The 21,363-nt window shown below is 43.8% G+C and overlaps 1 protein-coding gene across 3 annotated transcripts in view; it reads left to right on the top strand.

Annotated features, from left to right (window-relative positions):
• Positions 1–3,199: 3,199 nt before the first annotated feature.
• Positions 3,200–21,363, top strand: part of MYO1B (myosin IB) — a 182,526-nt gene continuing 164,362 nt past the window's right edge. For 2 of the 3 annotated variants that reach the window (XM_067741168.1, XM_067741167.1), the window contains exon 1: positions 3,202–3,450. The gene's annotated coding sequence lies outside the window, so the exon portion shown is untranslated. Of the gene's footprint in view, positions 3,451–21,363 lie in introns of all 3 variants that reach the window. The other variant, XM_067741166.1, reaches the window with a different exon arrangement.

The following is a 21,363-nucleotide window of genomic DNA, read 5'->3' as shown; positions in this document are numbered from 1 at the left end:
ACGGCAGGATTTCCCTTGTTTTGAATTAAATCATTGCATGTTTTCATTGAGGTAAAGCACACTTCTTACATTCTTTTACTCTTATAACTTGATAATTTATGTTTATGACCCTAAAATCTTAATAATAGTCTTTCTGCTTCTTCATAGCTTCTGCTTCTTCCAAATAGACTAAGGGGAAAGTAAAAAATGCTTTTGTACTTGGTGGATTTATTATCTATTCTTGACAGTTATTAGAACAACTGTAATCTGCTTCTTTTAAATTCAAAAGTTGTTGATTGATTGACTTTTGAAAAGAATGGCCAGGAAGGTAAAAGTATTTAAAAACCTCATGGTATGTCTTCAGAAGTTTGGATTTTGAGATTTATGAAAACTAGGTTAATGGTATTTTTAAAAGAGAAGCATAGCTTTGCTCTAGAAACATTTTTGGCTTTCTAATAGCTTCTTGGGCTCGTTTTCTCAATGTTATTAGAATGAGTTCAATAGCTTCTACTATTTTCTTTTCCGAACCTGCTAAAAAACAGGGAGAAAGCCTCAAGTGTCCCCACTCTGCTAGATCCTTCTAGAGGCAAAATTGTTTCTACATAACTATGCTCCCAATTTCTTTCTTGGGGCAGGCGCTCCAAAACCTTCCTAAGAGAAGTTCTCTTAATTGTCCTACGCAGCAAATACTTGTCTTAAACCTACTTTTTACTAAAACTTGGCCTTTTTCCAAGATCAAAAGATTACAGAATTTCCCCCACTCTTTCAAATCATCTGTTTACATTTTGTACTTGTGAAGCTGCCGTTTGAATTTCTGTGATTTTTGAAGAGCTGGACTGGACAGCAGAGGTCAGAGGCTCCCTTACTGCCAAACTGCTATAAGCAGTCACTTTGGAATCTAAAGTCAGATGGGCAAAATGGAGAAGGGAGGCTACAAGTGTCATCAGGTAGCAGGTCCATATGTTGTCTGTTGCGAAGACAGGGACCTTCAGGGTGTTCATTAGGCTAGGTTATCAGGGTCTGAGGCAGTGTACTGGATTGTGGCGGAGACTGTGGAGTCAGAAGGCTTGGGTTCAAATCCCAGCTCTGCCACTGTTCCAGGTGCCTACTGCTATACAACGACCACCCTGAAGCCCATCTCGTATTATTGCTACCTTCTGTTTCTGGGCACTGACTAGGCTCAGTTAGATCTCTCAGTCAGTGACTGGGGCTGGAGTCATCTCAAAGGCTTGCTAACTCACATGCCTGGCAGTTCAGCTGGCTGTAGGCTGGGTCCTCAGCTGGCATCAGCAGCAGACACACCACCTATACATGACCTACCACATGGCTAGAGCTTCCTCATAGCATGGCTGCTGAGTTCCAAGGGTGATTGGCCCAGGAGAAGGTCAGGTGAAAGATATAGCTCCTTTTACAACCTAGAATCATAAGTTACCTACATCATTTCTGCTGTATTCTATTCGTTAGGATCACATCTCTAAGTCTAGCCTATATGCAAGAGGAAGACAATTAGACTCCATTCCTTAATGGGAGTGTAAAAGAATTTGTGGGACTTCCTTGGTGGCGCAGTGGTTGAGAGTCCGCCTGCCGATGCAGGGGACACGGGTTCGTGCCCCGGTCCGGGAAGATCCCACATGCCGCGGAGCGGCTGGGCGCGTGAGCCATGGCCGCTGAGCCTGCGCGTCCGGAGCCTGTGCTCCGCAACGGGAGAGGCCGCAACAGTGAGAGGTCGGTGTACCGCAAAAAAAAAAAAAAAGAATTTGTGGACATGTCTTCACACTAGTATAGCCACTTATTAGCTGGAAGAACTCTCTGTTCTTGGCTTTTCTGGTTTGTAGAACAAGGACACAGAGGGTAACTTTCCTCCCAGGTTTTTGCGAAGATTAAACAGGAAAAGAATGGTACCTGGTACTCAATATGTTTAAAGCTTAGCACATCACTATGTCTCATGTGGATCAGAAGTGATGCTAATGGTGCCATCAATGATGGTGTAGGTCCAAAGCAGATACAGTCTGGGGAATTGTTACCTTTTCAAACTCTACTGGTAGCATTTGACAAATACCAGTGCCTGTGGTTCTTATGCCGGTAGGAAAATAATTACTATATATGGTCTGAATTCTTGGTTCACCTCATTTTAGCGACAGTTTCCAGGTCAGTCCATTTAAACCTGGCTCCATTTATGGCAATTTATTTCATTATTGGACGAAGTAGTTAGAACCATGAGTAATAATTACTGCGCCTACATTTCTTTTAACACCTTAGCCAAGTAATCCTCACCTCACCCAGTGAGTAAGGTTGGATGAGCACTCTTCCCTCCTCCGGGATGAGGAAACCAGGACAAGGGTCAAGTGGCTTGCTCTAAATTCTACTGTACAAAGAGGCAAGAAGCCAGCTGGAGTGAGAAGCTGGAGGGCCTGATTCTCTGGCTTCCTCCAGCACGCATAAATAATATGCAGATTAACACCCTATCATTGATCATCACCCAGTGCCAGTTAATACGCAATATTCATTTATATATTTTCATATAAATATATACATATAGTTGAAATTTCTTTTTCAATTATCTTTTAATTTCTGTAACAGAGAATTGGCCAGTGTCTACTTAGCATCATGTGAAATTAAGTGAGTTAATAGATATTAAAAAATCTTGTAAATAAAAGCACACTTTGCCACTCAGTACACTCTTTTCCCTTTCGGTCAAATTAATGTTTTCCGATATTCCTGGGTATCCAAACTTTTTTTGGTCTAAGGGAGAAGGAACAATTGAGAACACTCCCACTCTCTGCTGACATCTGCCCACAGGTTGGGTTCCAGTTGTCATTCCCCGCGGCCCCCTTCCTCACCCCCTCCGCCCCGGCCCGCTCCCCCTGGCTTGCCTCTCCAGTTATTGTATTTGTCGTTTGATGTTAATAAATCCGGGAGTGAGAAAGGTAGAAGGGCTGTGCCTTCCGTGGGGCTGGGAGGGACGCCTCTCCTTCCTCCTCTTTTCCACTCCTTGCCCCATCCAGGCTGGCCCCGGAGGCGGAGGCTGCACCCGCGCTCACCGGGGGGCGCTGTGCCGCCGGCACCGGGCGGCTGGAGGTGAGTCGGCTGGGAGGCGGCGGCTCCCGGTCCTGCCGGCGCTCAGAGGGGCGAATCCCAAGCTGCGAGGTCGCCGCCCCCGCCCCTCGGCCGGCCCCTCCGCCCTCGGGGTAGAGGGGAGTGGCCGGGCGCCTCCAGCCGCAGCGCAGCACTTTGCAGCGGCAGCGCACTCTGCAGCCGGGCGCGCACTGGAGACCCGGGCGCCGCGCGTCGCGGTGGTGTGGGAGCGCGGGCGCGAGGGGCAGGCAGCCGCTGGGCAGCGTCTGCCGGCAGCGTCCGCCAGCAGCGTCTGGCGAGCAACTGCGCGGGAGCCCCAAAGCCTCGCGGAGGGCCAGCGTCCCGGAGCGCGCCGGAGAGGGAGGACGACAAGGAGGCGGAGTGGCGTCCGGCGAGGTAGTGCGAGCGCTTTCCTTCTCTCCCCTGCCCTGCCCGCTCGGTCCTTTGTGCCCGGGGTCCCCGTGGCCCCGCCGCAGCTCGCGGGACACGGGTCAGCGGGGTCTGCGGTCTCTCCTCGGGGCCAGGCGGCGCTGCGGCGAGAACCGCGCACGCTGGAGGTCGGGCAGGGTGGTCGCGACTCCGCAGTTGCTTCGGGGGCGGGTGGGAGAGTAGAGGGCGCTAAACTAAGTTATTCTTACTTTGCCCCATCCCCTTCGTACCTGTGGGCAAAGTGGAATTCAGGTCTTCCTGGTGTTCACCCACACTCCTCCATCTCTCTGGCCCACAGCTGTTTCCTGGCCCCCTGGTTCTATGGAAGGACACGGGGTGGCCTCCTCCGGGAAGGAAAGCGGAGGGAGAACAATGGGGCGTCCTGGGGAGTGGGGTTCAGGTGCGGCGTGCCCCAGCGGCGGGGGAGAAGGGGCCCAGGACCCGACGGGGCATCCTGCGCGTGCAGCTGAGCTATGCTGCTTTGTTCCGCCGCAGCGGAGGGGGCTGCCTTGGGTCTCGTTTCCTGCCCGGGATGGGATTGATTCACGGTCCTAGAGAGGGAAGGGGAGGGGGCGGGGCTGGAATGGAAACCAGATTAGGAACGGGAGTCCTGGAGGGTTCTTGCCGGGCCAGGGCAGAGGGTTGGGGAGTGGGTGATGTGAGTGCACTGGAGAGTTGATTACAAACACACAGCATTTTGTCCAAGGGCTTGCTGTGTGGGTTTCTGGAGCTTATTTGTAATGCTTTGTTCAGGCTGCGGCCGAGCGTTTATTGCTTCAACAAGTTGTGTACTTCCCTGACTTGTAGGCGCTCTCAGTGTTAGTTTGCTGAAATCAAATCTTCTTAATTACAGTGGAAGAAGACTTTTTTTTGGGCTATAAATCAGGGTATTTGTGTGTATGTATGTGCCTGTGGATCCGTGTTTGTAGCTAGTAGATATTGGCTTGAATGGGTAGGAAGCAGATTTTATAGCATTGATTTTGACATAGAATAATTTTCTCCGTTGTAATAGAGTAAAACAATTTTCCAGGAATGTTTGGGGGGGAAACCACTAGAAAATTAGACATTGCTAAATAAATGAATCAGATTAGGTAACACTGAATTGAAAAACCCTTTACAGTCTTTCCCAGAAAACACATCATACACACCACCCTTTGGGTTTTCAGTTGAGGAGTCGTGACTTCTGTGCTTTCACTCCCCTAATGTGGGTCATCTGGACTAGGAGAGGGAACAGTTGCCACTATGGTGAATGGGAATTATTTTTAGGGGGAGGTAGAATTGAATGTAATGTGTTGGGCATATGTTAAGTGACCCTTTCCTAGATTGGAATCAAGAAGCCCAGGAGGATTGGTTGACCTCGGGAGGGAGCCAGGGTGGATTGAATGATGAGTGTTTTTTGAATGGAGTATTCCAAGCAAAACCGTTTTGGGAGGAGGCTGACATTTCCAGGCATTCATGGTTTGTGCCTATGGGACACTGGTGGAAGGATCCCAAAGCTGGGCTGAAGGTTAGAATTACTGTGGTGATAGTTGAGGAGACATTTAGCTGTAGTAGTCTGGCTGAGGTAGGGCTGGGAAATGACCTAGAGCTGCTTCTTCGACAAGTCTGAGGGCCCACCGGTGAACCACCGCGTTGGCTATTCATTTTAAGACAGCCAAGTTTGAAAGTCTCTTAATCTTAGAAGGGGAATGAAGAGCTTACTCCTGGGGAAAAAAATGTTTCCTGCCCACTAAGCGGTAATGGAAAAGAGCTGTACCAGCTACCGTGAGGGTTTGTCTTTTTCTTGGAGGATGTGGTCAGATTTTCAGGCCAGGCTGGAAAACAGTGGGATTTGTCCTCCAGAGCCATTATGATGTGCAGTTGAGGTGGGATGTTGTCCAACCGTCAAGCTGTTTGTCATTATAACTAACACACTGCCTGGCAAAACATTGTGTCATGGGCAGCGAACAGAGGGAGACTTCCTTCGTTATCGTTGTCTTGCCATTTTGGACTTTTCGTTTATGTTGTGAATTGTTTTGTAAAATATAGCACAATTGGATTCCTCCCGAGTACTCATTGCAATATACATTAACAAAATGCAAAGCATAAGATTACTGCTACCAAAGACATGGATGGGGAAGCCTCTTAAATAGTTGGTCTCTGGCTGCAGGCTGTCCGATGGATTCCCCATGTGTGATGAGGCTGGCTGCAAACTGCACCCTTTTCACAGGATGGGATGAATCATCACTTTGTCAAGCCTGGAGGTAAAGACTGACTCTCCCTGGTTGCTTCGCGGTTATGCAAAGCAACGAGGAGCTTCCGACAACAGTGGGGAAGGAGTGGGGTGTAGGAGTGGGCCAAGAGGGGAATCCTCAGAATGTAGGATGTTAAAGGTTTTTAACATTTGTCCTTCCTTTGGGTGAGATTCTTCTCTTGTCCCCCTCCCTTCTGCTATTTTCAATAGCTGGACCTTTGGATTTTAAACAGCCTAACAGTAGTTAAAACTGTCATTTAGTATTTACTGTGTGAAAAGGATTTTACACACATTATTTTATTAACCCTCACAACAACTTGGTAAAGTGGGTATTATCTCCATTTTACAGTTGAAACTGAGGCCCAGGGAGTTTGGTAACTTGCCTAGTTGTGTAGGTAACTAGTAAGGGGTAGTGGTGAGATTTGAATTCCAATCTCTGATTCCAAGGTCCACACTGTATGGTATGATATCTTTTAATACTAGGAATGACAGCAGTTTGATTATGTGATTAGCCCTTTGCAGATTGCAAATCACTTTTGCATATATTATCGTAATTGATTTTTTCAAAAACCACTGTGAGATAGGTTTGGAAGGCTAGATTAGTGACATCGCAACTTTTCAAACTGTATTATTGTTCAAAAGCTTTGCTGTTTGATGGCCTGTGTGAATAAACTTTAAGTGAATGAAACTTTAAAGAGTTAGGCTGCCAATGTTTAAAAATAAGTGTGTTTTTGGGGTGAGGGGACATTTAAAAGTGGTGGAATGGAGTAGACTTATAGTCATTTGATATTTATTGAAATCTATTTTAGCCCTTTTTATCTCCCAGCCTTTATTAGAACACTGCACTTTGCTTCTTTACTGAGACCCAATGCCAGAGTGTCTTTTTAGAAGAGGAATAAGGAGGGAAGGAATGTGATTATAAAGAGGAAGTGGGACATCAGAATTGGAGTCATACACAGCAGCAGGCCGTAGATTTTCCCAGCACATGCTTTTTGTCCTGGCAGTCGCCTTTTACAGAAGACATTCTTCCTTAGGGAAGTGTCAAGGGTCTTTCTTTACAATATCCTCTGACATCATCACATTTCTGAGCTCTGTGGGAACACACATTCCACAGGATTTCTGTGCTCATCTTTTCCCCACAGGGGAAGTGAACAAGCTTAGGCATCCACGTGAAAGTGGAATGGAAGTGGTATCCGTCCTTGGGGTGGAATGGAGTATGGTGCCAGGCAGGAGTCTCCTGACCTTGACCCAGGGGTGACCGCCGAGTGCAGGAGCAGAGTGGATTCGAACACTTGGCGTCATCATCGATTATTTATGGATTTCTCAGAATGCTCCCGGGCAAATGGAAAAGTCAATATTGGTTTTTTTTTGTTCCTAAGACTATGAAGACTGAAAGTTCTACTGTTACTTTTTAATTATTTCAAGCCAAGACATCATTTGGGGTCTTCAGAGACTGTAGTGTAGGTGCAGTAACTTCTGTCTCCTGAGGCCATTAGATTCTCATCCATTGGATATTTAGAGGGGATGCACACACGTGGTCTGCTGAGTTCTAACAGGGAGCACTTTCCAACTTACCAGCTGAGAAGGATGAAGGATGCTCTTCTAACCTGTCGTAGGTTTCTTTTCAGTTGCCAGTGTCTACATCAATTTGTATTGTATTAAGCACACAGTTGATGCAAGGCTAGGCATTAAAAAGCAGCAAAGGAAATCCATTGTGTATCAAAGGATGTAGCAGGGCAGCGCAGTGTGCCCAGAGAGTGGATGTTGGTGAGATGACTGTGACAGCCGTGGTGACCAAGGCCACGCCAACACATGCTACTGAGACAAAAGCGTGAGAGTGGGAGGAACCCAAACAATGCCTGTTCCTTCTTTGTCCTTGGTTTTATTTCCCCCAACCTCTGATGGTGCTAAAGGAGTCGGGGCTCTGAACACCTGCCTCTGAAGGATTGGTTGGGATGTTAGGAAGCCTCTTTCTGGTGAATTCGTTGCCGGAGGAGAGAGGAGAGGATCCTTTTTTGGACCCTGAAGGTGTATAAAGTACCACTCCATGGGAGAAGGTGTTGAATTACATGGTCGGCCCTGGTGTACAGCAATTCCTTGGTGTCCTCCTGCTTTCTTCCCTCCCCACCTGCCAGCGTCCCAACCTTCCTCATCCTGGTTCAGCATGGCTGTTGATTCAACCCCACTAAGGCTGTTCATAGACTTCAGGCATATTTGCATAGTGGACAAGAAATGCCAAGTCCCCAAAGAATTATATTTTGTTACATGACATTCACGCTGCTGTCATTAAGTAGTGGGTGCTGCGCTGTGTCATGCTGCGTCCTGGGTTCTCTCCATAGCCTGTTTCATTTAAGCCTCATTGCTCTCCTTCAGTAGGAGATGTCTGTAGTTGGGAGAGTTGGGTAACGTGCCCAGGGCTAGTAGAGATCAAGCCCAAGACTGTGTGCTTTACAGAACAACGTGCTACCTCGTGGGACAGTGTTCTTGGAAGCTCTGGGCCACTTTAAGGAGTGAGTGTTACAGAGTTAGAGAGTGAGCCCACCCTGACAGTCTCTCTCTTCCTTTGTCACCTGGAGTCAGGGTTCCTGCGTGTGTCCTTGGTTGGACCAGGGCTGAGGATCTGGTTCAAATGCTCCTGAGTTGCTCTTTTTTTTTCTGGGTCTTGTGCTTGGCAACCCTGCATTATTCTCCTCCCCCAAGTGAGGGGGACGTGGTGAAACAAGATTCAACCTGCTGGTGGGAGACCAAGGAGCCAGCCCTGCCTGGTTGTCTTTCTCACCCTCTCCTGGTCACTGCCTTCTCTGTGGGAATCTGCTGGCCTTCTGGGGATTTTCAGGGGGTTTGTCTGATCTCTGGTCTCCAGTCTTTTCAAGCACTGTATGCTGCTGGTCATCCAGTCAGAGCTCAGGGTCTGAGGCATGTGGATGAATTGGTGGGAGCACCACTGCAGAGCTGGAACTTAGGGGATAAGACTTTGGACAAGGCAAGGAAGATAAGAATTGGTATAGAATTTATACTCGTCCAAGATAGGCAGTTTTTGAAATTGAGGTCTGGAGATAAGTGAAAATTGACATCCTTCCTTTGCTTATCAGATAAACAACAACGCTGAGCTTCTAAAAATACCAGGTGCCTGGCTTTCCTAGATAGCTTGGAGACGCAGGAGGACCAGGTCTCTGCTTTCCAGGGACTTTCTGATCAATCCTGCGTGGACTCAAGATGCTTTGAAGTTACACAGATGGCTTCATTTTGCTGTGTTGAAATGAAAATACAATTCAAAATTGTACAAGTTTTTAAACTTGTAAAAAAAAAAAAAAAAAAAGAATTCAGCATCCTTGAAGAGACTTTAGAAGATTGCATTGAAAGGACAATGGGACGGACCAGGTTATTCGTTACTGGTTTCATTATTGTGTGTGTGCATATTATTTGCCTGCTCATTTTCACTGGTTTCGTGAAAGCATTTTCTGCACACTTCAACCCCCAAATTAAAAAGAAACCAAAAACCTTGATTGAAAACCTCCTGCGGGCCCCACTTACTTTTGCCACTGTGCACCTTCTCTCTCCTCCCTCAGTGCTGCTTCCTTTTAAATTCTATATGATTAGACTCTGAAGTGCTATTTGCAACGTTCAGGTTGCAAATAGGCCCAGGTCCTAGCTGCTCGTTCTTTCCTTTGAAAGGGCTTCAAAGGGATCATCACTATTTTATTCATTTTAGAGTCCCTGCCTAAATGCTTTTAGGAAAAGTTTAATTTTTATAAACATTGGGCCTAGGCCAATTTGCATGGCTCGTTTTTTTTTTGCATTCCTCATGCAGTCTGCTTACAGTTGTAATAAGTAGACTACAGTTTTGATTTACCCCTGATGTGGTGAGCTGTCTCGCAGAGTTCTCACTTGCTTGAACTCTTCAGGCTGTTGAGAGGTATTCATAAAAATATATGAACTGCCACATTGGGTCAGATTCAGGAATCTGCTTTCTGCAGAAGCAGAGTACTAAGTATTCTGTGACATTGGAGGAGGGGGCTGGAGTTAGACTTTATAGCTTTAGTAGGTTTTGGGGCTCTCTCTTCAACATCTATAATTGCATAATCTCTTAAAAACCTCTCATCCATATATATTTAAACTCATATATTCAGATTCTTGAATTGTGTATTTGTATCCTATATTTAAACATTTCACACCTCCTTTAAAGGTAGAACTTGACTGTATTGGTATTTTGACTTCAAATGTTTAATTTTTGGAATGGTAGCGTGATGAAGTTGAAAGGGCCTTTAGGCCACCACCATAACTACTTACTTGTATCTGAGAACTGCTCAGGCTCAAAAGGTTAACCAGGGTCAGCTCTGGCACTGGACTCCAAGGCTTTTAACTTCTTGCTCAGTTTTCTTTCTAGGGGAATATCTCACTGTCTCTCCAAACCCATCAAAATCCACGCTTAGTGCCCATTACCTAATAGTTGACCGTCTCTGATGTAACTGTGCTAATAGCATTCTTATCATCATCTTGACTTTGGATTTCAGAAGCCTCACCGACTTCTCTATTTTCTGTGACTCTTACATCCATCTAATCCGTTACAGTGTTTGGTTGATTGTTGCCTTTTATTTTCAAATCCTTAAACCTCTATTCTGGTTCAGACCTTTAAAAGGCTGGTTTACTAGAATACAACATTTCCCGAAGTGGGTTGTTCCATGAAAAGTTTGTACACGTTACTGTAAAAAAGCGTTCCTTGGGCAAGTAGGTGTTGGTTAAACAACATTTTAAACAAGTTTCTTTAAATAAACTTAAAAAAATAAGTTTCTTCTTTACAGAAGGCGGACTTTTATTTGTGACCGTGCACTGTGGATCTCCAAGAGGGAGATAGGGTATGCACATGTCCCAACTTATGTGACCGGTGTCCCACTTTTTGGCAGGATCATTGTGTAGATAATACTGCTGTAGTCCCTTCATTGTACCGTTTTTAGACCCATCACTGTCTGGCTTTCTGTGGGAATATGTGTTCTCTGTGAGCCATACTTGGTTCTCTCTGAAACATGTCTTCTGCTTTTTTACCTTATTTTTTTCCTGGATCTTTCCTTCGCCCTGGAAGCCCCTCTCTACCTATTACCCCTACGCATCTCTCACAACCCAGCTTTCCTGAACTTGTAGCATTTACTGTTTCACAACTTAAAATGGAGAAAATATTTGAAAGAGTCAAAACATTGGAAGTAACATTGCATACCCATAATAGTTAAATTACTGGAATTCACACAGAATGCCGTTTTCCATATTTGTGTCAGTTGATGAGTCAAACGCACATCACGTTCTTCTCGCTCCCTCCACAGAGGTTAACTTGCACATATATTCTCCAAGCATGTGACTTGTTTATTTTTCAAAAATTTTGTGTTATTGGAATTGCATTCAGTTTATATAAAAATTTAGAGAGAATTGAGATCTTTATGGTCTCATGGCTTCCGGTCTGCAACCTGATATACTTCTCTATTGATTTAGGTCTTTTATGTCCTTCAATAAAATTTTATAATTTTATGTGTAAAAACTCTTTCACGTCTTCTGTTAGACTTGTGCCATGGTGCTTTATGGTTTTTATGGTCATTGTGAGCAGAATTGTTTAACACATTTCTGATTGGTGTTGCTGGTATACAGGAATGAGGATTGATTTTGTATTTGTTTATTGATGGGTTCTATTTTTTTTTTTTTTTTTTGGTGGTATGCGGGCCTCTCACTGTTGTGGCCTCTCCCGTTGCGGAGCACAGGCTCCGGATGCACAGACTCAGCGGCCATGGCTCACGGGCCCAGCCGCTCCGCGGCATGTGGGATCTTCCCGGACCGGGGCACGAATCAGTGTCCCCTGCATCGGCAGGCAGACTCTCAACCACTGCGCTGCCAGGGAAGCCCCGATGGGTTCTTGATTGATCACATTTCAACCTGTGTTTGCTATAGGAGCCTGGAGTCGCGTGGTGTTTCTAATAGAGCGTACAATAACAAACCTGTAATGGAAATGTCATAACTCACCGTAATTTAAAAATTATATATGATACTTTTAGAAGTAAGGGGAGGTGGAGGTGTTTTTTGTTTCTTTAATGCATTCATGTATTCATTCATCAAATGTTGGGGTGCCTAGTGTGTGCCAGGCACTGTACTAGGCACTGAGTCTTTAATGGTGAGCAGAGCAATTGTGTTTCTGTCTTCATGGAATGTGAGGGGAGAGAGACATTGCGGAAGTGAACATAGATATTTATGCCATATTTATGAATTGTGATATTTGTTATGAAGGGAAAGGACAGGATGCTGTGAGAGTAAGAAAGATGGGGAGGGGAGACTTTGGATTGGGGGTAGAGGGAGAGCCTGTCTGAGGAAACAGGCATTCATGCAGCTGCCTGAAGGGTGAGTTGGTACTGCTGCGGGAAGAGAAGGATGGTAGAGCTTTCCAGGCAGTGAAGAACGGGCCCAGAAGCCCTGGGGTGCAGTTCTGCTCTTAATGATAGATTGATGGAAATTTTAGTAATTAAGGACTTAAAAAGTGGTACTTCTTAGTAAATCATCATAATAGTGGTATTTAGTAGTGTTTAAGTATGATGACATGAAAATGTTTATTTTTGGCCAGTATGTTCCCCTTCCTCCTCAAATGAAACTGCCCAAGTAAAGAGTGCGCTGCCTCTGTGACGGGGCTTGAGTGGGGCTACTGCCCATCCCCCAACCCTCCCTCTACCCCTTGAGAGCTGCCATTGCCCTGAGTACTGGTGGCTGCTGGGCACGCCAACGTCCTGGGTTCTGTACTATTGGACTGGGTCTTGCTCTGAGGTCTGGAGAAGCCCTGTCTCTCCTCCTGGGAGGGCTCTTGAGCAGGGGGGGCCACCTTTGGCCCTTTCAGTGTCTCAGCCCTCTCTCTCCCCTTTCCTTCTGGCACCTTCTCTAGAGACACACTGAGGGCTCTGATGTGAAAAGGGTGGGGTGGGAGGAGGGGTCTGGTCTGAGTTACGCACACTTCATTCCACCTAGAATCACCGCGCATCGCGCATCTGTCATCGAGGCTTTGCACCTGGGGCAAGCGCATCAGAGCCTGGTTCTCTTACGTGGCAGTGAGTCCTCGCTCAGTGGGAAGCAGTGTGGTGCAATGGTGATGGGCTGCGCTCTGGGGAAAGTATTGGGTTTGAAACCTGACTCTGTTTAGCAGCCCATGTCCTTGGCCACATAGCTTAATCTGTCTCTGCCTCCGTTTTCTCACCTGCAGTATTTGGGTAATAGTAGAGCCTTCTTCCTTGGATTGTAATAAGGATTAAATGAGTAAACACACATATGTCCATAGAATAAACAATGTCAGGCACAGAGCAAGCGCACAGTATAAATGTGAGTTGCTACTCAGTCTTTTCTGAAAATGGATTCCTGGAGTTCTTCCTCCTCTTCCCCCACCAGATATTCAGATCTGTTTGATTCCAAGCAGTGTATATAATGTGTGATTTGATACGGGGCTCTAGTTTCTCCTCTGAAAAATATATAGGAAGAAAGATGGCAAAGAAACCAAAATGTTAACAGTGATTGTGTTAGTGTAGTAGATAGGGATGACTTACGTTTACAACCCTCTTTATTTTCTGCATTTTCTGTAATCTGGTTATGTTAGCTCTGAACTAATAACAATACCAAAACATCTTATGAAAAAGCTCAGGCTGCAGTTGCGTCAGCGGTTCACTAAAGTGGAGCCGAAGAGGGTGGCACGCCTGGGGTCTGCCTGCTCTGATTGTATTCGCAGGTGGAATAGTTTCCCATTTATGGTTACAGTTGCAGGAACGCAACAGTATTTAAAAGTCTTCAGCAGAAGCATCCCAGGAAGTTAGAAGATGGGGATGTGGATCCTTGTGAAACTCTTCTTTCTTTGAATGTTACTTTTTCTGTCATTATTTTCCCTTTGTTGTCTCTTGCTCTGCTCCCTGAGAGTGCCTCTGGCCATCTGTTACTCTCTTTGGTCTGCTTTTACTCCCCTCCCCTTGAAAACCACTCCTTTCAATACCCCATCTTTCTCCTTTACTTGCTTGTCACATGGCAGTGATGCACACATTGCTACAATTCCAAGTAAAGACTAAATTTTATTTCTTATTTTTAATCGTAAAAATAAATGTAACTTTTCACCCTCAAAAACCTACATTAAGTTGCCTTTTGTTTACTCATACCTGGAATTCATGAATTAACTTACTAACTCACTAAAGTCTGGGGGAGTCTGTGATTTCCTAAAAGCACCAAGAATCTTGGGGGACTTGGGAGACTGAAAGGAAGGGGAGATTAAGGGGATACTGAAGTTGAATTTTTTCTCTTATTTTGCTGAGGGTCATCTGTGTGGCTACCATTTAGTTATGTCTCTGAATTTTTAAAGTTTTCCAAACTGAAAGAACCGAATTCTGGAAAATTACCAAAATACATTTTTTAGAAAGAGAACTTTGCCAAATTTGACACATTTCCTTAAAAGCCCGTTGATTTCAGTTACCTTTTAAAAAGTTCAGTGAGCTTTCCAGTTTTCCTTTCATGTGCCTCTTCTTGAATAATTGTGAGTGGAGAAATGGGCTTTCCTGCTAAGTTTGCTTTATCTACAGGAATTTATTTTTAAGCAGTGGTTTTCTGTAAGTATCTCAAAATTATACCGACATGGATTTCAAAGAAAGTATGACAGCATGTTGCTACTCAACAGAATAGCTATTTACTTGAGAAATATTGCTAATTTCAGTGAGATTTCACAGTTGAATGTAAAATCTAGTAGAGGGGATTTAAATTAAGGGATGCCTTCCTATACCTTATTCCATAGTTGGTAGTGTTCTTCATCTTCAACCACAAATGCCTAATTTGAACATAAATATTTATGCGCATTCTTTCTCTGCTGTAAGGAAGTCTAGTTTAGTTGGGGTAAAATCTGGATTTATAGGATGGGTATAACTAGGATTTAGTATTCACTATTCAAAAAGATTCATCAGCAGAGTACTTTAAATTAGAAGCAACATGTATACCACTATTGAGTAAGGCAGCAGTTGTAAAAGGTCTGTATTATCACAAGCCCACCAGGTACAGACGTGATCTTGCATCTTGTCTGTTTCACTTCATATACCCCAATACATGGAGGAAGAGAAATCTGTTGGGTTTAGCTGACACGTGCGTGCCACAGGTGTTGAGAAATAATGGTAAAACTGTCAGCCCCACCTTAATGCTTGCTGTTTGTTGCAATTAAAAAAAGAAACAGAAAAGTATAGGTAAACTGCTACAGGAAACATGTGCCGTTATACATCCTTCGGGGTGACCTGTTTCGTATCTCATGGACTCTGGGATGGAAGAGTTGGCAAGTTCTCTCCTTGGATGGGAAAGTGCCCCTTCCTTACCTGGCAGTCAGCGAGCCTGTCAGACCCTGGGTGCAGCGGGGGCTTCACCTTCTGTGATTCCGTTTCCAGCTTTGCACTTGCCCTCTTGGCAGCAGCTCGCGTGTGGTGATCTTTTCTTACGAGAACAGTTAATGACCATGGCAGATGCTGGGAGCCCACTTCTGCAGTTTTGCAGCTGTTTATGTGTCCAGTTGGACTTCTTGAAAGAATTAATTTTTAGGATCTCACACTGAGGGCTACAAGTATAATAGGATTTGGGGGGAACGTTATTTTGTGGGAGTTAGTTTTGGATGTTGCAACAGATGTAACATGAAGGTAGCATGGCAGCTGAAGGGGATCCTGTAGTAAGATTCCCATTTATCCTGAAACCAGGCAACTCAGAAAGTCCAAGATTACTAACACTCCCTTTTGGATATTTTGTACTAAAAAATCATCTTAAGAAGAAACATTACAGGAAGTTTGGAAAGTGGAACTAAAAAAGACTCTTCTTGAGTTAACTAACTCTTAAAATATCAACTATGGTCATTTCTGAGTATTCCTTTCCAAGTTTTCTATGTGTATATTTTGGAATGATTGTAATCATAGAGTTCATGTATTTTCTGTGCTGCTGTGAGTTTCGAGATACATTTTATAGTTGTGTTATTCCACTGAGTACCGTAATTTCCTGAAACACCTCTTTTTTATTGGGCATTTGGGTTGCTTCCACCACTTTGCTGCTGTAAATAATAATACTGTGATGAACATCTTTGTGCATATAACCTTTTCTCTATTTTGGGTTATTTTCTGACAGTAGCTGTTGAGAATGAGTTGACTGGGTCAATGATTGTGGTGACTGTTGTGATGTACCCCTCTTTAAGCAGTGGGGTGGATGTAGTGACTGGATTGGAGGGAGCAGGGGAAGTGGTGGTCTGGGATGACTCCCAAGTTTCTGGTCTGTGTGATGTTGGGTATGGTCATCACAGACAGGCTGAAGGGGGTGGGTTCCATTTGGGATGGGGGGCCTCCAGGCAGAGAGGGAGCTTCAGCAGACGCTGGGGCTCAGGGACAAGCCAGGGCCTGAGGTCTGGATGGAGGGACTACCAGCATCTTGGTGTGGTCGAAGCTGTGGATGTTGTGAGGATCACTTGGAGGGCGGAGGGAGAAGCAGGGAAGGTGGGTGATAGAAGTCTGGGAGACATTATTTTGTGACAAGTGGAGGAAGGAGAAGCCACTAAGGAGAATAAGGAGTGGTGGGGTGGGAAGTGAAGAGCCAGGGAGACGTGGCCAGAGGGAAGCCAGGGCAGGAGAGAGTTTTTTTTTTGTTGTTTTTTTTCTTATTTGCTATCTATATATCTTCTTTGGTGAAGTGTCTGTTTAGGTCTTCTGCCTACTTTTTTTTTTTTAACATCTTTATTGGAGTATAATTGCTTTACAGTAGGAGAGAGTTTTAAGGAAGGAGTTCGCGGGCAGCAAACAGGTGGTGACGTTCTACTTGAAGATGTTTCAGTGGCACATGCCGAGTGAGCTGTGGGTGCTTAGGAAGGGTGGCAACTGTCAAAAGGTAGGCTGTGTCAAAAGCTTAGCGGTAGAGGAAGAGAGAAGTAGCCAGTCTTACCAGGGCTTATAGGACAGTATATTAGTCTGCGTGGGCTGCCGTGACAAAATGCCACGACTGGGTATCGTAAGCAACAGAAGTACATTTTCTCACCATTCTGGACGCTGGAAGTCCAAGATCAAGGTGTCAGCAGGTTTGGTTTCTTTGAGGCCTCTCTCCTTGGCTTGCAGATGGCCACCTTCTCACCGGGCCTTGTATGCACATCCCTCAGTCTGTGTTGGCTGTGTCCCTGTCTTCTCTTTTTATAAGGACACCAGTCATGTTGAATTAGGGCTCACCCTTATGGCCTCATTTTAACTTAATCACCTCTTTAAAGGCCCTGTCTCCAAGTACAGCCCCATTCTGAGGTACTGGGGGTTAGGACTTCAACATATGAATTTGGGGAGGGGGTGACACAGTTCAGCTCCTAACAGATGGATTCTAGGCCTGATGACACACTTATCCTTTCTCCTTCCTCCGTTCCTCCCCCCGAACACACACACACACACTGTTGACCCTCTGCTGCTTCTCATCGTACTCTTTGTCTCTTGGCTTTGGTGACCCATGCTCTGGTCTCATCTCCCCCTGGTCCCTTGGTGTCCAGGTTCTGTAGGGTTTGGGCCTTGGCTTTCCTCTCCTGCTAGAATCAAGTTGATTTATTTGTCTTCATCTCCTTCTCAACTATAACTCAGTTTCAGGTAGCAAAGTATTAATTCTCTCAGGTATAAAAAGTTGTGTCAGGTTAACCCTGTAGTAAATTTTATTTGATGATAAGACTAAACCATTTTGTAGTCTTGTCCTCGTGGCTGCTTATTTCACAGTTTAAAAGAAAAACAAAACAAAACAGTGGGAACATTGATTTAGGTCAAGGTTCAGTCAAAATTTATATTTGAGTTTATCTCATATTTTACAAATTAATGTTGTTGTTGTTTTATCCCCTTGAGTTTGGTCTTGGATTCCTTTTTTTCCCAAGAGCCTATCTTGGTTAAAATAAGACTGAGTGGGTAGCTATCCCAGTAGTGCCTGGGGGCAGAATTATTTGGGTAGGTATGGTATTACTGCATTTTTTTCCTTCATGTGGCTTTTTGTTTTTGGAATTAAAACTGTATAGAAGTTATGATTATCCTATTTGATGCTGAGGAGGGAGGCTTCACATGCATGGTGTTGATGAGGGAGTTGGGGTTAAATTGTGGGTATATGTTATTTAAACTGTGGTTGGTTGCACTGGGGTTTCTGGTGTACATGTGTTTACATGGTGTTTCTCTCAATAGTCTATTGAAATATATCAGTATGATTTCTATGTAGAAGTTCATATTTTTATTGAAAAGGCTGACTATCAGATTTCTAAAAGTGTATAAATTACGGATAGATTTACTGTTTGGCCACCTAAAATAGCACCCAGATTTTGCTGGGCAACCTGGAGAGGAACATTTATCTCTGTCAACAGTTTTAAAAGAAGTACATAATTTTAAAGTATGAAACTCAAATTTAGTTTTTAATAGTAACTTATGTGTTTATTCTTTCTATCTTTAAGAGGCAGGTTATTGGAATGAGATGTGACCTTGTACTCTTGACTCTGTGTCTGGTTGTGGGTTTGAAGTGTTATTTTTGTGCTTGCTTAAATGACTTAGGCACTTCTGACTATACATTTGGGACAGAATAAATATGGTAGTTGGATATGGTTTTGAGAAACCAACCAGATTTTTAACCTGGTAATACGATAGTACTATTCATTCTTTTAATTGTCTAGAGGCTCATGGCTTTAGAAAACTCTGTGAGCTCTTAGGGACCTCCAGATTTGCTGGATTAGTGGGTGTTCTTTTCCTTTGTCAAATATATCAACTGATGTCCATGATACAGTAAATGCCCAGAGTCAGAGGGCTACCCTGAGTGTGCTCTTGAGTTTTTGTTCCTACCAGTCTATGCTTATGTGGACTCAACTGTGTTTATTCCCAAGCCTGTTTATGCCAATTGTACTTATTATTATATTTAATATAGTGATTTAAAATATATGTGCAAAAAGAATTGTTTCTATGAATATTCATGTGAATGTTTGTTTGTAAACCACCTAATAAGTTGCTAAAAATGATTTAGGAGTAACTGAAATAACTAAAGGATTTGGAGGATCATAAAATAAAAGTATTCCCACTAATATTGTTAGTCATTCAGGATAGGGAGATTAATTTGTGGTTATGTAGAACCTGGGAATCTTAGTGACTCAAACGATAATGCACACTCACACTGGGTGGCCATCGTAGGTCAGGTGGGGGTCTGCCCCATGTTGCCCTGGCCCTCACTCCAGCGCATAGTCTGATGGAGCTGTGCCCTCTGGAACATTGCTGATCCCAGTGGCAGAGGGAAGGGTGGACGTGAAACCTTTATGGCCATACGCCTGAATTCAGCAATTCAGGGATAGATGGTCTTCCCACAGAGGGGATTATCGAGCATTTGTCAGGAGTAGTGCAGTCCACCCTGCACTGCGTCCCAGGTGTCTTTACAGCCTCACTCTTCTTTAAAGAAATTAGACTTGGAGGATGAGGCCATGAGGATGTTTTACAAGAGACCACTGGGTACTACAGTCAGTGGACATACACTCAAAAGGCCTCAGCCCTACAGAAAAAGATTGGAAAATATATATTTTTATAGGATTTATTTAAAATAATAGGTTTAGGTATGTATCGTTTACTTATGACTTCCAACGTTAACTGACCTTTAAAAAAAAACAACCAGCCAAACTGTCAATCATTAGGCATTTGGATGAGAGAGCCTCTACAGGAGTCTTAAATCCTCCTCTCTCTCTTGCGCCCTCCATCAAATTAGTTTCCCACCTTTTATGATATATTTGTCTGTTAGTTCTCTTGCACTTATCCTCATTTCATTTCTATTAGTTCTACCCTCGTTCTTATTCCTGAACTTCTAGATCCGTGCCCCAACTGAATTCCCTACTGCTAGCTTGTACAGTGCATTTATGCAAGTAGGAAAAGGTGTCCTTTAGGGCAAATCCAGTCCCTCAGGAGCTTGACTTGATGTCAGTCCCCATATTCCCTCTTGGCTGGCCCATTTTTATGCAGTGCACAAACTGAACAACTGCACAGAGCAATCCTACTCCCTGCTTCTAGTCACTCTCCCAACTAATTCAGACTATTGCCTGATCAAATAAATCTTCTTAAAATTTTTGTTGTCCCTGTGCCAGCTCAAAAATTGATGACTCCCAATCATCTATAATGGCTGTCCTCAACTTTATTTTCCATCAGACCATCACCAGTGACTGTGGATCACAGTTGTTGCCTTCTGGATGCACTGATGTCAGTAATGACAGCAGTGTAGACAGATGAGGCAGGCTGTGTGATGCTTCCCTCTCCTCTTCCACCCATTCCCACCCCCTCAGCCCGCACTCTCAGACTTGCCTCAGCTTACCTTTCCTTCCAGCTTCATGGCCCAGCAGGGCACGACACCAGCTGTCTTCTGCTGCCATTCTGTCTAGACACCATCTTCTGAATATGTCTCGTACCTCTTGCTTTCAAGTTCTTTTCCGCTTAATCACATCCTACTCATCCTCAAAAAGGACCCTCAAGGTCAAGTTTCACCTCTTCAGCCATCCTTCTCTAATCCTCCTAGACCATGATAATAGTTCACCTCTAAACATAAATGGTAGGCTCTATCTTCTTCTTTTTGTGGTGAATCATCTGCCCTAGGTGAGCACTTGTTTTATTAGTTGTATTGCTCTTAAGAACTTTTTTCCCCAACTAGCTTGCTAATGACTGGGGAGCAGTTGATGTGTCTCTAATTCTTTCTTCTCCCAGCGCCTATGCATCCTAGGTGCATAGGTCAGAGCAGTAGGCTGTGCCTGGTTAATCATATAATTCAGTTCTGGATGGAAGCTGACGCTGCTTCTGCCTAGCCACAGGATATTGACCTACTTTTCCCTCCTTATCTGTTTGTAAAATATTTGTTGAACGTGGTGTGTTCTCCCGGTCACGATGAATGTTTGTCTCTCCCTTTCATATGTACTAAATGCTAAAGTGCTAGTTAAATCAGTGGAAAAAACAATGGAGAAGAAAAGTTGGTATGTAGTTTTAATTTCTAAACCTTATAATTATGTCATTTAAAGAGAACGCTCTGTAGTTTTTATATCTATCTACCTACCTACCTATTGAGAGACATGATTAAGGGTAGAGTGTAAATTTTAAGTTTTTAGGCCTTTTGATTTGATGCTTTACAATATAACAATGTGGTATTTTGAAAATCTTTTTTTCATAAATTACTTGTAGAAGGAAATGAACTTTTCTTAATCAGCCATATACAGGGTAGTGCACTATTAAATGTTTATTTCTTACCAAAACTTCCGTTGGGAAAATTTATTGTATGGTTCTATACTTGGTCAATCTGGTTAACAATTGAGTTTTGTATAGCTTTACAGGTTAAGTGCATGCTCTATTCAAGGGAAAAAATATGTGTTTATATGTTGGGGGCATTTGTATATATGTATCCTTATGTCAATATATGAAATAATTGCTGCATCCTACAGAACTTTTGGAAATTAACAGAACTATTATTAAAATTTAGTTAACATTTATCAATTTAAATTTAGTAAACATAGATTTTGTTAAACATTTTAATTTGTGACTTAAAAAGGGTTATTTAGTTATGGCATGTCTCGTAAGTTGCTTTGCCGAATTGTGTATTTTTTTAGTTCTTCGTAAACACTTTAGAATGTGTTTAGAGAT

Source organism: Pseudorca crassidens, chromosome 6, assembly GCF_039906515.1.
Source record: "Pseudorca crassidens isolate mPseCra1 chromosome 6, mPseCra1.hap1, whole genome shotgun sequence".
Lineage (NCBI taxonomy): Eukaryota > Metazoa > Chordata > Mammalia > Artiodactyla > Delphinidae > Pseudorca > Pseudorca crassidens.
Note: the sequence above shows the minus strand (reverse complement) of the source record. Positions and strands in the feature narration are given on the sequence as shown.